Source organism: Ambystoma mexicanum, chromosome 6q (assembly GCF_040938575.1).
Source record: "Ambystoma mexicanum isolate Mex_15411 chromosome 6q, UKY_AmexF1_1, whole genome shotgun sequence".
NCBI classification, from domain to species: domain Eukaryota; kingdom Metazoa; phylum Chordata; class Amphibia; order Caudata; family Ambystomatidae; genus Ambystoma; species Ambystoma mexicanum.
This window is the reverse complement of record NC_090937.1, coordinates 155,933,953-155,951,282: the sequence shown is the minus strand read 5'-3', so window position 1 is coordinate 155,951,282 and position 17,330 is coordinate 155,933,953. Positions and strand designations below refer to the sequence as shown.

The window sequence follows — 17,330 nt, the reverse complement described above, 5'->3', positions numbered from 1 at the left end:
AAAATCTGTTCCAACGGCAGCGGTATAAAGATTTTGTTGCTGGCCTTCTTGCCGAAAGCAACACCTCCATAACATCATCAGGGAGGTCCCAATCCTTGTACCTCAGCCTTTCAGAAGCAAAGCGTGAAGGTTGAGGGTTTTGATGTCTGGATGGAGAACCTGACCTCCCTTCTGTGAGAGCAGATTCTCTCTGAGTGGAAGTCGAATTGGAGGGCAGATGGACAAGTCTAGAAGGTCCGGGTACCACGTTCTCCTGGCCCAATCCGGGGCAATTAGGATCATGGTTTTCCGGAATCTTCTCAACCTCCTGATCATTTGAGTAATGACAGGGACCGGTGGAAACGCGTACAGAAGCGGAAACTCCCAGTCCACTATGAACGCGTCTCCCAGAGCTCCTCTCGGGGGAAATTCCCTTGAACAGAACAGATCGCACTTCCTGTTGACACTGGTGGCGAACAGATCCACCTGAGGGGTTCCCCAAAGGGCGAAGATCTCTTGAAGAACTTTCTGAGCTAGTTCCCACTTGTGGGAGACTGTGCTCTGCCTGCTCAAAGCGTCCGCTGTCAAGTTCTTCTCTCCGGCTAGGTGAACTGCCGATAGAGAGATTCCTTCTTGGATTGCCCAAAACCAGAGCTGCATCGCCTCTCTGCACAGAGGTAGTGATCCTACGCCTCCTCTTTTGTTGAGGTAATGCATGGCCACTGTGTTGTCCGTCATTATCATCAGGACATTCTTTCCTTGTACAGATGGCAGAAAAGCCTTCAGCGCAAGTCTGATGGCCCTCAGCTCTAACAGGTTGATATGTAGTCTGGACTCCGATGGAGACCAACGACCGCTGATGGTCAAGTCGTTGGCGTGGGCTCCCCACCCCGTGAGTGAGGCATCCGTGACTACTGTTATCTCCGGCCAGGGTTGCCAAAACTGCTCTCCTTTCAGAATGTTCTCCTGACAGGCCCACCACTGAAGGTCTCGAGCCACCCTGTCGGGAACCTGAATATCATCTGTCATTCTCCCTGAGAATTGTGACCACTGAGTTCTCAGTGCCCACTGGAAGGATCTCATTCTCAGGCGAGCCTCTGGCACTAGGAAAATGCAGGATGCCATGAGGCCTAGCAACCTCATAAAGTCGAAGGCTGGGAGACGTTGGGCATTTTGAAACTTGGTAACCATCTGTAGAATATCTTGAGCCCTCAACTCTGGTGGCGAGGCTTGTCCCAGGGAAGTGTCCAGGATCGCTCCGATGAACTGGAGTCTCTGCGATGGTATCATTTGTGACTTCTTTAAATTGAAGGAGAAGCCCAGTCTGTGAAGGGAGTGGCAACCATGATCTAGCTGGATCTGAGCTTGTTCCGAAGATACAGCTGTGATCAACCAATCGTCCAGGTAGGGGTAGACGTGAATCCCTTCCCTCCTTAGACTTGCAGCCACTACCGACATTAACTTGGTGAAGACCCTCGGGGCGGAGGTCAGCCCAAATGGCAGCACTCGAAATTGATAATGAGAGTTGCCAATTGCGAACCTCAGGTATTTCCTGTGTTTGAGATGGATTGGCACATGGAAATAAGCGTCCTGAAGGTCCAGAGATACCAACCAGTCCTGGAACTGAAGGGCCTGAAGGATCTGAGAAAGTTACCATCTTGAATTTGTCTTTCCTGAGGAATTTTTTCAATTCTCGCAAATCCAAGATGGGTCTCAGTCCTCCGTCTTTCTTTGGAATGAGAAAGTAAGGGGAGTACCAGCCTCTGTTCCTCTCCACTACAGGTACCGGTTCTATGGCACCTTTCTCTAGCAGGTCTAAAATTTCCTGCAAGAGGAGCAGATCTGGAGCTTTTTGAGAGCTGATCCCCGGTGGACGACTCTGAGGTATGCGTAGGAGAGGCAGGCAGTAACCTTGTGCAACTGTCTCCAATGCCCAAGCATCTGACGTGATAGCCTGCCATTCCGCCAGATGTTGAGTTAACCTGCCTCCTACAGGTGTCTTGTGAGGGAAGTCCTCAGAGTGGTTTTGGGGCGGCTGATGCAGATGGTAAAGAGGCACCTGCTGTTGCTGCGGCTTTTGAATATCTACCCCGTCCACCTCGGGTAGTTCTTATTTGTCCCCTTTGTGCCGGTCGTCCTCTACATCTTCCGAATGCTGAGTAGAAGCGAAAGGACTTGCCTCTCGCAGAGGTTCCTGTGGGACAAAAAGGTGTCTGATGGATTGCAGCGCCTAGGGATTTTGCTGCTGCCTTTAATGTTTGCAGTTTTTCTAAACTGTCATCCGCCTTTTTCCCAAACAAAGAAGAGCCATCAAATGGCATGTTCAAGATCCTGGCTTGCACATCTGGGGCAAAACCAGACTTTCTCAACCAAGCAAATCTCCTGGTTGTTGTACTTGCCGCAATTGCTCTGCTGATACTGTCAGCCGAATCAATGCCCGTCTGGAGGAATTCGCACATAGCGTCTTTACCGTCCTGTATGATATTTAGGAACGCCTCCCTTTCTTTTCCCTCTGGGATGCAGTCAGCCGCTGTAGAAGCACACTCCCTAAGTGTATGGCTAAATCTAGCAAGGGTGCAAGTAGCATTAATAGATTTTAACGCCATGCTACATGCCGAAAAGAAAGACTTTCTTAGCCATAGAATCATATTTTTTATTGTCCCTGTCCTGTGGGACGGTAGGGTAAGCAGTCTTGATGTCAGTAGAAGATGCTGCCTGTACCACCAGACTTTCTGGGGATGGGTGTTTGGACAAAAACTCTGGGTCTGCAGAAGATACCCTGTATTTAGTAGACAGTTTTGTATTTACTGCCGGGACGACATCTGGGGTTTCCCAGTTCGTCATGATTTTCCTTTGAAGAGCTTTATGAAAAGGTACTACAGGATCCTCCTGTGGACCTTTATCAAGAATATCCGTGAGGTCATCCTGTTGGAAAGCCTGTGAAGGTGTTGACCACCCCATAAATTCTGTGATCCTGGCCATTAAGGTTCTATAAGGGGTTTCAGCATGCTCCCCCGGGTCTGGCTTAGCGAACTCCACCTCAGGGGAAGTGTCTTAACCACTTGCCTCATGTAAGGAATCATGGAGTTCCTTTAATCTGCGTTCCTCTGAGGATAACTTCTCTTTAACTGGGGTTGCAGATCCCTGCAACTCAAATGTCTCTTCTTGGTCAGATAGTTCTCCCTCTTCCATAATTGAGGACATTGTTCTCAATTGGTCTGAACTCACAAAGGGTGTGAAACCCATCTCCAAGGCAGAGGGTGCCAAACTTCTTGTAATCGGCCTCGAAAACGTCGATGTCGTCGACGCCGAAGGCTTCGAACGTGGCGTCGAAAAACAAAGGCGGAGGCCTCGAGGTCCTCGATAGAATTGGAATTCTGCTTGAGGATGTCGACAATCTCGACAACATCGTCATCGAAGACCTGGGAATAGCCACTGCGTGCGCCGTAACCGTGACTTTCCTTGGCGTCGACGGCAGTGTTGAGGATGGTGTCGAGTCGACAGACCCGTATGTCGAAGGTCCCTTCGACAACGGCGTCGAAGACACCGACCTCGACGTCGACGGAACCTTCGAAGAAGGATTCGAGGTCTTAGCTTTACTCGAGGGTTCGTCACGCGCTCAAGAAGCTTCCTTCGCCGGGTACTGCGACTATCGGCGTTTTGGACCTTCGGGTCTTTCGACCAGAGCATCGCTCTCGGCAGTCTTCGAGGGGGTCGAGGCCGCTTTATCGAAGACGCTCATATTTTTTCGGAATTCCTCCCATTCAGCCCGGGAACTATGTTTCGTGGGGCAAGGGATTCTCTTATGTGAAACAGAGGAAGAGGAGGACGAAGAAGGGGATCTTCGACGTCTCCTCTACGAGTGCTTCGATCTCGAGGAGTGATGGGACCCGCTTCGAGACCTGGAGCGCGAATGGTGACAAGGAGACGAATGTCTCGACTTCGTCGAGGAAGAAGAAGCTTTAGAAGTCTTACCTTTTTCCAGCTTCCCCCTACGCTCCTTCAGGGCCTTAGCTGTCATGGACATACAGTCCTCGCACTCCAAACAATGGTGTTCAGCTCCCAAACACCACAGACAAACTCTGTGAGGGTCAGTCAGCGACATCTTTTTTCCACAGTCTCGGCATTTTTTAAAGCCGGACCGAGGGGTCGTCGGTTCCGACGAGGAAGCCATCGAGTATGGATCGAATATCTCGAGGAAGGGAATAGTTTCTTACCTGTAACTCCATTTCTCCAGCATTGGTATCTTTCATGGATTCACATGATTAGAATATTCTCCGTCGTCAGGCTGGGAATCCCCGGTACATTATATAGACCCTTTCCCGTAGGAAAACTTTTTCGACGCTTATGCGTCCTATCCTCCTCGTTTTGTATCATGCGTGCCCGCGCCGTCAGGATGCCATGATATAAATACAGGACCCGCCCCCGCGCTCCCTCAGATTTCGGCCCCCAAAGTAGTGGGGGAACCAGTTTGCATGCCCAGGAGAGGCAGGCGGGCGCATGTGAATCCATGAAAGATAGCAATGCTGGAGAAATGGAGTTACAGGTAAGAAACTATTCCCTTCTCCAGCATTGGATCTTTCATGGATTCACATGCTTAGAATAGATTACATAGCAGTACCATCCCGAAAAGAGGAGGCGTGCATGCAAACCCACATACTTTCCTCACAATGCCCGTTCCCTATGGTCGTGTACACATCCGCAATTGTTAACATAGGAAACGAACAATATTCAATCTTAATTCCAACAAGATCTAACCCCTCAACCGGGGCTTACCTTATTGGAATAGGTGTCGAAGCACCGCATGTCCCATCCGAGTATCTTCGGCATGTTGTTGTGACAGGCAGTAATGGCGGGTAAAAGTGTGTGTAGCCGCCCAGGTAGCCGCCATGCAGATGTCCCCTAGAGGGACTCCAGACCACAGCGCCGTCGACGATGCCGCCGCTCTAGTTGAATGAGCTCTTGGGCGTCGCAGAAGAGGCTTCCCAGCCTTGGAATGGCAGTACGAAATGGTAGACTATACCCATCTTGACAGTCCTTGCTTTGAAATGGCTTTGCCTTTAGCACCCAAACCATAGGCCACGAACAATTGCCTCGTTTTCCTGAAAGGTTGCGTGCGATGAAGATAAAACTTGAGAGCCCTTTTCACGTCTAATGTGTGTAACGTGCGCTCCGCTCCCGAGCATGGCTCTGGAAAAAACGTAGGTAAAACCATAGAGGAATGTTTATGGAACACTGAAGGAGCTTTCGGTATGAACTGTGGGTTTGTGGCAAGGACCACCTTGTTCTTGAAAATTCTTAAGTATGGTGGGTCTACCATTAGAGCTTGGATTTCCGAAATAGGTCGAGCTGAAGTGATGGCCACCAGGAAGGCCAATTTCCACGACAAAAACTTTAGAGACGATGATGACATTGGTTCAAAAGGAGGTGTCATAAGAGACGCTAACACCAGATTGAGGCTCCACGCCGGAGGAAATTTCTTCTCGGGAGGGAAACTCCGAAACAAACCTTTAAGGAAGTGCTTAATCAGGCGGTCGCTGAATAATGGTGCGGAATGTCGTTGACGGGTAAACCTGGAGATGGCAGACAGGTGTACTTTTATCGATGACACCGATAAGCCCTTTTGAGCTAAGAACAGCAAGTATGGAAGGAGCTGTTCTGGCGTAATCGACTGCGGAACCAAACCTGGTTGATCCACACACCACTGACAGAAACTCCTCCATTTGCACGGGTATGAGGTGTTTGTGGAAGGTGCTCTCGCCGCTTGCAGAATACGACGACACTCCTCCGGAATCGTTAGCTGACCAAATTCGGCGAAGTCAGGAGCCAGGCCGTCAACTTGAGGCTGTCCGGGTCGTGATGCCAAACGATACCCTCCTGTCGAGACAGAAGGTTGGGGATCTTCCTGAACCTCATTGGCTCCGCCGCCGCTAGGTGCAGCAGGTCTGAAAACCACACCTGTCTGGCCCAATACGGGGCCACCAGAATCACCCGACATGGGTACTTGAGGATCCATTGCAACGTCCTCCGGATAAGAGGAAAAGGAGGGAATGCGTACAGGAATTTGTTCGTCCATGGGAAGGAGAACGCATCCCCCAGTGAGCCCTGCTGAGGCCATCTGCTTGCATAATGCGGGCATTTCCTGTTGTCCTTCGTCGCGAACAGATCGATGGAAGGATGTCCCCACTTCTTGAATACATGTTGTAGTTGCTGGTCGTTCAGCACCCATTCGTGAACTTCGTTCATTTCCCTGCTGAGGGCATCTGCCTCCACATTTCTCACACCAGGCAGGTGGAACGCCAAGATTAGCATGTTGTGTTGCAGGGCCCAATGCCAGATTTGCTGTGCCTCCGTCGACAGGGACCTGGAACGTGTTCCTCCTTGTTTCCTTAAGTAAAACATTGTAGTCGTGTTGTCCGTCATGACACGCACCACCGAGTCTCTCAGTTGAGGAAGAAAAGATTTTAGAGCCCACCGCACTGCTCTCAGTTCTAGCAGGTTGATATGCAGGGAGGACTCTTGTAACGACCACCGGCCTTGTACCTGTAACGTATCCAGATGAGCTCCCCATCCGCTCAGCGATGCATCCGTCACCACCGTCTTCTGGAACTCCGGTTCCACCAGAGGCATTCCTTTTGTTAGATGAGTGGAAACTCTCCACCAACAGAGGGCTTGTACCAGTTGTTCGTCGATGACCAGTCTGTCGGACCAGCGACCTTGGCTCTGCGCCCAACGGTCCGCTAGGAATTCCTGGCAAGGCCTCATAAACAGACGGCAGTTGTTTATCAACGGAATGCAGGATGACATGGTCCCTAGCAGGGACACGTATTTGCGCACCGACACCCTGGTACCGCATCTCCATTCCGACGCCTTGCTTTGTAGCTTCTGTATTCTTTCGCTGGATGGTCTTACAAGGCTTGTGTGCGTATGAAACTCCGCTCCTAGAAAGACCAAGGTCCTCGAAGGCTCTACGGAGGACTTGCTGAAGTTTATCACGAAGCCCAGTTCCTGTAAGAGGGACATCGTGGCCCCCAGACTGTTTCGTGTTTGTTCCATGGACGAGCCTCTGACCAGCCAGTCGTCTAGTTAGGGATAGACATGGTGACCGTCCTTCCTTAAATGGGCCGCTATGGGGGCCAAGCACTTGGTGAACGTCCTGGGGGAGGACTTGAGACCGAACGGGAGGACCTTGAACTGAAAATGCTTTCGCCCGACGACGAACCTTAAATATCTCCTGTGTCGTGGACGTATTGGGATATGAAAATATGCGTCCTGAAGGTCTAGCGACGACAGATAATCCATGGGTTGCACTGACCTGATAACCTCCTGGAGCTTTAGCATTTTGAATTTTGAGCTCTTTAGCCATTTGTTGAGTACCCTCAGGTCGAGAATGGGCCTCCATTTTCCATTTGGCTTCTTGACGACGAAGAACCGGGAATAGACCCCTTGTCCTTCCTGTGCCACAGGAACCCGTTCTACCGCCCCTTTTTGTAGCATAAGCGCCACCTCTTGTCTTAGAACTCGAAGGTGGGGCTGGGCCGAAAACACTGGCGGAAGGCTTGGAGGCTTGTTTTTGAATTGCAGCGCATGACCCATGCGAATCGTGTACAGAACCCATCGATCTGTGGTGATGCATTTCCATTGGTCGATATGATGAGAGACTCGACCCCCCAGGGCGTTCCGAAGGACATCATTGGTTGCTGGTGTGCTTGTCCTTCGTCGACGAGGGACCCAAGCCGCGTCGTCTGGAGGCTTGATAATCTCTGCCTCTATGTGCCGACTGGGATGCCCGTCTGTAACCTTGTGAGGCGTATGAGGGCCTGTTAAATCCACGGTCCCTAGAGGCTCCAAAGCGGGAGTTTCCGGAAGCACCCCTGAAGGGGCGAAAAGAGCGAAAACTTCTACCTGTCTGGAGGGCGCCAAGAGACCTCGCTGTATCCGTGTCTTCTTTCATCCCCTTCAAGGCTTCATCTACCTTGTCTCCAAACAGATGTTCTCCTTCACATGGCATGTCTAGGACTTTGTACTGGACTTCAGGTCTAAAAGTAGTACATTTGAGCCACGCTTGTCGACGAAGTACTACGCCATGATTGATTTGTTTGAACCCAGACTCTGCTAGGTCCACCGCAATATTAATTGCATGGTTCGAGGCCTCCTCGCCATCCCGTACTAGCAACATGGCTGCTTTTCGATGTTCTTCCGGCAGATGTTCTAGGATAGGGGCTATTTTATGCCACATCTCCCTATCGTAACGTGATACAATCGCCAAGGAGTTGGCTGCTCTTACCGTCAAACTTCTTCTCAATACGCCCCTTAATAGCGGGTTCCGAGAACGGATGACGCATCGTCTTGAGGCCTTCTTGCCATACGTGGTCCAGGATTGGGATGGCAAATACCGATTTCCTCCTTTGACCCATGTGATCAAAAAGAAAGCAATCTTTCTTTTGCTCCTCAGGAATTAAGCCGAACTCGGAACACGCTTTTCCCATCATTGCATGGAAGGCTCCCACATCATCCGGAGGAGATGGTTGTGCCTGGCTCCTCGTAGACTCTACCTCTACATCCGAATTCCATGTTGGGTCTCTCGACGGTGACAGGGAGATGTCCGACCCTGAGTCACCTCGTATAGAATCGGACTCCGATAGCTCACCCTCCTCCTGCGCTCGAGGACGATCCTTCACCACCTGGGAGGCCGACGGGCTTTTGGTGGTCGAGCGAGCTGCTTGAGCTTGTTCGTCGACGGAAGGTGCAGAAAATATCGACGATGAAGTGCCAGGCTGAGGGATCTGCGTATCCAGACGCTGCAGGAGCTTCTGAAGGGTATTCAGCACATCCAGAGACAAAACCGTCTGGGGGGTCAGCAACGTCGAGGATAGAGGGACCACACCCCCACTCGCACTCGTCGTCGACGTATTGGAAGGCCGTAGGCCCAAGTCCGACGGCTGCATAACCATGCCACATTCTCCTTCCACCGACGACCCCGACAAGGCCGTGTTTGGCTGCAGTAGGACCTCAGGGGGGGCCGGGTCACAAACCTCTGGCTGCCAGGCCATAGATTGAGTCACCGTCGACGAAGGAATCCCCACCGCTGCTGCCTGAATAGTAATAGGCATCGTCAGCGACACCGGGGTCGACGAGCAAGTAGCCGGCACCGAGCCTTTAGACTTCGTAGCTGATTTCGTTGCCGACTTCCCTGCTGAAGCGTCTCGACTCACGGAAGACCTAGGACGGTCCCCTGAGGAGGATTTTGATGCCGCTTGCCTCTCCGTCTTAGAGGATGAGGAGGACTTTTTGTGTGATGAGGAAGACCCAGCATGCTTCCCCGTATGCTTGTCCGCAGGGCATTTTTCGACAGGCCGCACCTTCTTCGAGGGAGGTTCCGACTTGCTCCTGGAGGCCGTGGAGCCAACTTCTGATGCCGGATAGGCACCTGCTCCGTCGTTAAACCAGTCGACCAGCCTTCTTTTCCGGTCTTTAAGGGTTTTTTGGGAGAAACCCTGGCATATCGCGCATGTATCCGCCGTGTGGTGCGGGTGGAGACAGTAGATACAATCCATGTGGGCATCACCTTCATAGACTTTTTTTGAGTCCACATGTCGCACAATGACGAAATAAAGCTTTTCCGGACATATTAATTCCAGAATGTAACGTCGCCGAAGCGAAAATACAACCTAATTTCGATTAGCAGTAACCACGAGGATCCCACTACTTTGAAAGACGGTTGAAATCTGAGGGAGCGCGGGGGCGGGTCCTGTATTTATATCATGGCGTCCTGACGGCGCGGGCACGCATGATACAAAACGAGGTGGATAGGACGCATAAGCGTCGAAAAAGTTTTCCTACGGGAAAGGGTCTATATAATGTACCGGGGATTCCCAGCCTGACGACGGGGAATATTCTAAGCATGTGAATCCATGAAAGATCCAATTCTGGAGAAATTGGATTAATTCTCGACGAAAACTGAGCAACGATATTCCGAGGCACTGAGTAAGCGGGGAAAACGGAACTGAACAACGGACGATGCGCGCGGCCTTTATAGGCAGGACGACGTCGACACGGCGGCTGTCGAGGGACATCGACTCGGCGGACGTCGACGCGCAGCGCCCTCTAGAGAAAATATTTCCGAGGCCAGCAAAGCTGGAAAGAGATATCTAAGATAAGGAATACGTCGGAGGACGCAATCCCTTCGAAAGGATGCTATCAGTAGGCAGCAGTTTGATTTTAAATATGGCCAATGTCATCAGGCTCCTTCATCACATCCCCTGTTGGAGACCCTTCACCACAATAGACCTTTTAACCCTGCAATTCCCAGACGAGGAAAGAACAGACAGGGTCCTTTCTGTATCTGGCTACACCATGGAGCACAAAACCTTTGTTGGAAGAGGCGGCACAACTTAGAACGATGGGGTACGACCTTACCGATTATCTGGGGGAACCCTCTGAACCAGACACCATGTCTAGATTACAAACGAGCGAAAGGGTCAGAAGGTGACAGAGAAAACTGCAGATGGCTTGCAAACCTTTTGGCAACCCGAAAAGGGAACCAATAATGCCAAGTTAGTATTGAAGATAGAATAAGAAGGGTTGGAAGTTGGAATACTAGAAGTTTTGCCCACCTGTTTTCAAACGAAGATCTCTTTGCAACAAATTACGATCTAATCTATCTTCAAGAAACTTGCTTGAGGGAACCCCCGATGTTAGATGGCTACACGATCCACCTGAACCTCACCATAAAGGGTACAAAAGGAAGACTGATGTCAGGATTACTGATTGCAATTAACAATCAGCTCAACTTGACCTTGATCGAAGAACACAATCCCAGTCCATTCATCCAAATGTTGGTGGGAAGACTGCCCGCTAAGCCTGATGAAAACTAAATAACTAATTATCATTATTCTGAATTGGAATCCTAAAACAGGAATTGAGCAACTTTCCGGATCAGATAACGGGTTTGATCGACGATCTAAGGGCAAAATGGTGCAACGCCCAACTGCTAATCTTTGGAGATCTGAACTCTCAATGTTTAGCCCTGGATTGGCTAGAAATCGTGGGGGATAGGAACCTCGCTACAGATTCTGGAATAAGAAGCCAACGTTGGATAACTGCTATGAGTTCAAAAGACATCATAATCCTAAACGGGATTACGGAGGGTGACATTCGTGGGAAGGCTACTTGGTCAGGAAAGGTAGGATCCTGTATTATAGACTACATTTGTGGGTCAAGGAACTGGTCTACATTGGTGTCTACGTTGCAGGTCAACCAGACCAAATAGCGATCATAAATCATTAACAATGACATGAAAAAATGTAACGCAGGCTGTAGCACAGGTATACTCCAGCAATTTGGATCTAACGCCAGGAAGAAATTGCTTGAAGATTAAGGGAAAGCGAGTAGTCCACCTAATGGAATCACTGAAGTTAGAATGTCAGCACCTGTGGAGAAAACCTGTATTGGACAGGGTAGACTATCCGAGATTACTTGAGCCATATCAAACCAACAAACAGCAGGTTAATAAAATCATTCGCCATCGACACGTATTTGATCAAGCAATCCGAGACAAGAAAAGTACTCTGAACAACTTGACCCGTAAGCTTACAATCTCCACCGATGGCAATGATAAAAATCCAAAAACTAAATCATAAGAACTGGTGTAAAATCCACAAGAAAACCTTGATTCGTAAAGACGCAGAGAAAATGCTGCAAAACATAAGCCAAAAAAACACTGCTGAAATATGATCAATGAATTAGACGCGCCTCGTGAAACTTTGATGATTAACCCAGATCTGGCGTCAAGCTGGATGTCGCACTTCTCTAAATTTTATGACGGCAACGTCTCGGAACAACGTAAAATGATGGAAAACAGCCAACCCTGGGAGAACCTACAGATAAACCAGGAGGCGGTGAAAGACATAAATCAAACTGAAAAACTCGAGAGCCCCAGGACCTGACGGGATGACTAATGCCTTACTTAAAGAAAATCCGGAGCAGTGGTCTAAATTCTTAATGTGTTTGTTTGAACATATAATAAAATCTAAAGCAGTTCCACGTTCGTAGAAAAATGCCATAATAGTCCCTATATATAAGAGAGGCTCCTGTGCAATTATCGCCCGATTGCGTTACTGGACGTTTGAGGGAAAGTTTTTGCATCAATTTTACTCAAAGCCCTGGCAAGTTGGAGTATTAGAACAAACCGTCAGGACAATTGGCAGTCAGACTTTGTGTAGGGTGTGGGGACTTCGTTGAACATCTTCCTCATAAACATTCTAAAGACACAGGCTGAAAGGAGTTCTGAAAGACACATTTACCTGGTCTTTATAGACCTCTCACAGGCTTTTGATACCATCAGCCGACCTAAACTTTGGTATAAACTAAAAAAGTTGGGGTTGGCTAGGAGGCAATAGAAGATTTACACGCCGAAACATCACTACAAATCAGGCTGGATAGAACGGGCCACCTAACAAAAGACATTTCAACTAACAAAGGCCTTAAACAGGGGTGCCCACAGGCGCCCAAATTGTTTACTGTTTATTTTGGACTTAGAAACTGCCTTCTCCAACATGAGATGTTTTCCTCCTAAGATTGGCTCTGTTATAACACCTTGAATCGTATACGCTTACGACATGGTCCTTCTGGACCAGACCCCTGTGGGTCTTCAGAGACAACTGAACGCGCTGCATAATTACATCGAGCTGAATGACTTGCAAATAAACCGGGCGAAATCTAGGATTTTGACGTTCAGACCAGCGAACAAGAGGCAGCCTTGAAAATCCAACACCTGGCAACTACAAGGACAGAAAATCCCAGAAGTAAAATCTTTAATATACCATGGGCTAGGTCTAAACACAAACAAAAGAGACGGAACTAGGATCGTGAAAATTTTAGCAAATGCCTTCAACCTGGCGGGCCTGGGGCAAATACTACTGAAAAGGTTCTGTGGATTCTCAATACTGCCTCTAATAGCTTACTATCGTATGAAGGCTATACCGATTCTTACGTATGGGGCAGAGACTTCTTTCACATTTGGCAGTGAGAACTGGGCCAGACTCAAAGCTCTATTTTGAAAGCGGGTGCTCAAACTACCAAAAAACACCCCTGTCCAATCCATTCGAAAGGAGCTGGGTCTGACGGCAATGAGCACAATAATCACATGGAAATCTCTTAGTCTATTTAAGAAATGTACCGATAAAATGCAACAAGGGGGCTTCCTGGCCCTCGGAAAAGTGTTAAGAGTTACTGACGAACAGACACTGTCAGAATGGCAACACATCTGTAAAGGAATTCTGGAACAACTGGGCGAATCCGAACAAAGTCTAAGGGGGAACCCTGACAAAGTTAAAAGAAAACTGTACATTCAAGATTGGATAAATACACAAGACTAATGTCAGAAATTCAAACGGTATGGAAAACCAATCCAAGAACCTACAAAGTTGAATAGTCAGCTGAATTATCTGAAAAAAATTCTGAACTGGTTCTTTAGATACTAGTTCAACCTACTTCTGACAAGAGAAAACTTAAGCAGGGGGGAAACTGAACAACGACCCGACCTACTGCAGATTATGTAAAGTAGAAGATTCTTACAAAACTTTGAGACATTTTGTGCTATACTGCCCAAGAGTGATGTACTTAACTGAACTTACGACAAACACCGGACATCGGACAATGAGATAATGGTGGGCCGAGTTACTTAGAAGATATTATACACCACTGACATTAGCTTTGATAAAACTCTCGTTAAAAATCTTTGGCGACATCAACGAAACCAAACATTCTGTTACGTGACATTGACGAAATCAAAGAATTCACTATGTGACTAACGTGGGAAGGAATGTGGTCTCTGTTAAACGTCAACCAAAAGATTGCTGCTGCTACTTTTAGTGAATCAAAGATAAAACGATGTGTGTTTTGTTATGTTAAACGAACGTTCTTAATTAATGAATTTTATAACAGCTAAACGGTTATCTATGTTTAACCAATAAAGCTAGGAATCTTAAAAAAAAGCTTTATTAAAAAAAGCCAAGAGCCTGAAGAGTGTCTCTATTTGAGTTCCTGTGTTTGGATAAAATTGACCATGCAAACAGAGTGTCCACAACTTGAGACACTCCCATTCCCTGCACACCAATAAAGCTAGGAATCCTGCCCAACCATTTAAGAAATCAGATTCAACTTTATACTCAGCAACTCAGCAATTGGATAACATTGAAGCACTTCTAGTTCTCCTTGGAACGTCAGAAAGACTTCAGCAGGAGTCCCTCCCCCACAAGGTCTCGGAGTGTCCTTTATGAAGGAAATGTAGGCTTCCCAAGACTACCACCTTAACAAATGAATACAGTTCTAGCCTGTTACCAACCCTGAAACAGCTCATACTGTATCCACAGGAAACAGGTTATGTGATGAATTCCCCCCGATTGACCCAAACGGTGGAAAGCGGGGTACCAAGGGCAATAGGTGCCACCACAGGCCGTGTGATGCTGGGCCCAGAGTTTGCTTGGGGAAGGTCCTCCTGACAACCCCAGCCCCTCATATCACCAACAGAAGGCATAGGGTTTGCCACAGGGAAGCAATGGAGGCAGGCCTCATGCTACACCACGGTAGCAGTGTTCTAAACAGGCATACCAGGAAGTCATGAAAATCCAAAACCCAATGGTGCATGCAAGTAGCTGTGCACAAGTAGTGGACTCAATGCTTGTGATGCAGACACTGGGAGAGAGTCGCACTCCTGCATAGCATGTTCATTTCACATACAACGTGACGATTCAAGAAGGCGGATAAACATTTAGAAGGCTCATTCTGAAAGGGGAAAAGGGATGAGGTCAGGACAGTGCAAGGAGCAAGGACTGTGCATGGGGAGGGATTACTCAACCACAAATAACACATCAAAACTGAAAGCCACCCCAATGGCGGGACTGAAGGAGCCACTAGCAGGCAATATAATCAACAATTCCCATACCAGTTGCATAGAGACACACCAAGTCCCTTAGCCTTCCAGCCTTGCTCTGGCCTATGTCAAGCCCTATAAAAGGAAGGAGCTTTGAGACGAAGCAACTTGGCAGACGGATGGAGAGACTAGGAGAAAGGAAGCTGAAAAGAGAAGGAGAAGCAGAGGTTGAAGGTGAAGGGAGAGATAAGTAGAGAAGGAGAAAGCAGTAACGGCAACAGAGGTACCAGAGCCAGTGGAGAAGAGGATTCAAGAAAAGGGACAAGGTACTTGATGCAGATGTACTAGAGTAAGAGGAAGGTAAAAGGAGAATAGAGTGATGTAGATGAACACCAGAAGTAGTAAGGTGGTAGGACAGAGACCTAAAAAGGTGAGGGGGTTCAGGGGTGAGTGCAACATACACAGAATGTGGTGAAGAACAGGTGGCAGTAAAGGTTAAAGAGGTTGGAGGAGACGCCAGAAGGAGTGACGAGAAGGAGTTATTTGATGAGGAGGTGAGAAGATTGAAGGAGAGGAAGTGAGAGGATAGACAGAAAGGGGTTGTGATGCAGAGAGTGCCAAGTCCTGAATCAGGGAAGATGAGAGGAGATCCCTAAAATTGGAAAGAGTGAGCCTAGGACGGGTCAAAATTCTAGCACTTGGTGAGTAGGAAAGGGTGAGAGTGGGCTGATGGGTAAGAGCCAGGCTCAGGGAGGGGTTAAGAAGCTTACAGCCCGGCCAGGGATGACCACAGCAAAGTCTCCTGCACACTTGCTCTCTCTAGCCTGGAGCCTAATTGTGAAGGGCCCCAAGTCTTTTAGCTTGCATCTTCGCAGCGGACCACCAAGGATCTAAGACAATGGGAGTTGACCACATACACAAGCTACAAAAAATATAGAACAGAAAGATTTTGTTACTAGAGAAGGAGTTTCTGGGAGAAACCCCAAAAGACACTGGGTGGGATGAAGTAGACAGGGGGAGGATTGTAAATTCCAAGCCCCACATTCATTGCTAAGATATATTTATTTATTTATTTATTTGCATTTATAAAGCGCACAGCTGCCCTGGGGTATCGTGGCGCTGTTACAAGCGAGCTTACTTGGCATAGAAAAACTGTGGGTGCTTGGTTACAGTCATTGCTAATGTTCCAAGGTTACATGGGAACAAAGAGCATAGGTACAGTTGTTAGTCACAGCAGTCATAATGTTTACCTTGAGCAGTTTTTAGTACAGATTTACTTGAATAGGATGGTTTTCAGTGCCTTTCTGAAGGACGCGAGAGATGTTTCCGCTCTCAGTTTAGGTGGTAGTGAGTTCCAAGATTTAGGAGCTAGAACCTCGAAACTTGAGCCACCAGCTCCGACTCTGCTGAAGTTGGGGACAGAGAGTTGGTTAGTGTACGGATCCCCTTTTGGGTCTGAGTGTCTGCACTTGTAGTATTCGTTCAGACAGATAGCTGGGGGCTGACTGGGATATGCATCTATGTGTAATAGTGAGGGTCTTGAACTGGATGTGCTCTTTAACAGGGAGCCAGTGGGCATTCTGTCTAGCTAGGGAGATGTGCTCCCTCCTGGGTATGCCGAGTGCAGCTCTCAGTGCGTTGTTTTGGGTCGTTTGCAGTCTTTTTATGTTTCTGGCAGAGGCGCCTAGGAGGAGAACGTTACAATAGTCCAGTTTGGCACCTATGGTAGCCCTGGTGATGTTGAGGCAGTTTTCGGTGGACAGGTGAGGTTTTACCGCATCGATTATTTTGGTTGTCAGTGCGGCTGAAGAGGAGATATAGCTGACATGTCTATCCACAGACAGAGTTGAGTCTAAGTAGACTCCCAAAGTTTTCACCGCTGTAGAGACTGGGATAACAGAGCTTTCAATTTTGAAATTACTGTATTTACTGTCTAGTTTGTTAAGAGTTTCTTTAGGGCCCACTATTAGGATCTCAGTCTTGTCTCCATTGAGAGAAAGGCCATTAGCTGCCATCCAGGCATGGATGATAGCATATGTGCTTTGTAGGGTTTTGAGGTCTTGCTCATAATCCCCGGATAACGGGAGAAGAATTTGTGTGTCGTCAGCATAATCGGTGAAGGTTATGCCGGATTGTTCTAAGTCGTTAAAGAGGGGAAGAGTAAATAGGTTGTATAGTGTGGGGGAGGTGCAGGAACCTTGTGGTACTCCGCAGTTGATAGGGGAAGGGGTGGCTGAGGCTTGATCTGAGAATACCCTCATGGCTCTGCCCTCCAGGAAAGAGGAGATCCAGGTGGTGGTTTCACTGGAGAAATGTGCCGTGTTGGTGAGGTGTGTCTCTAGGATTTTATGGTCGACCTGGTCGAACGCGGCCGACAGGTCGAGGAGTAGGAGTATGGCGCATTTGCCCTTGTCCATATTTCTTAGAAGTTGTTTTTTTAGGTCGAGCAACGCAGACTCTGTGCCATGCCTTGGGC

The 17,330-nt window shown here is 48.4% G+C and overlaps 1 protein-coding gene across 2 annotated transcripts in view; it reads right to left on the bottom strand.

The window, feature by feature from the left end:
• Window positions 1-17,330, bottom strand: part of USO1 (USO1 vesicle transport factor) — a 1,608,467-nt gene that overhangs the window by 684,654 nt on the left and 906,483 nt on the right. The gene's annotated exons all lie outside the window — the stretch shown is intronic.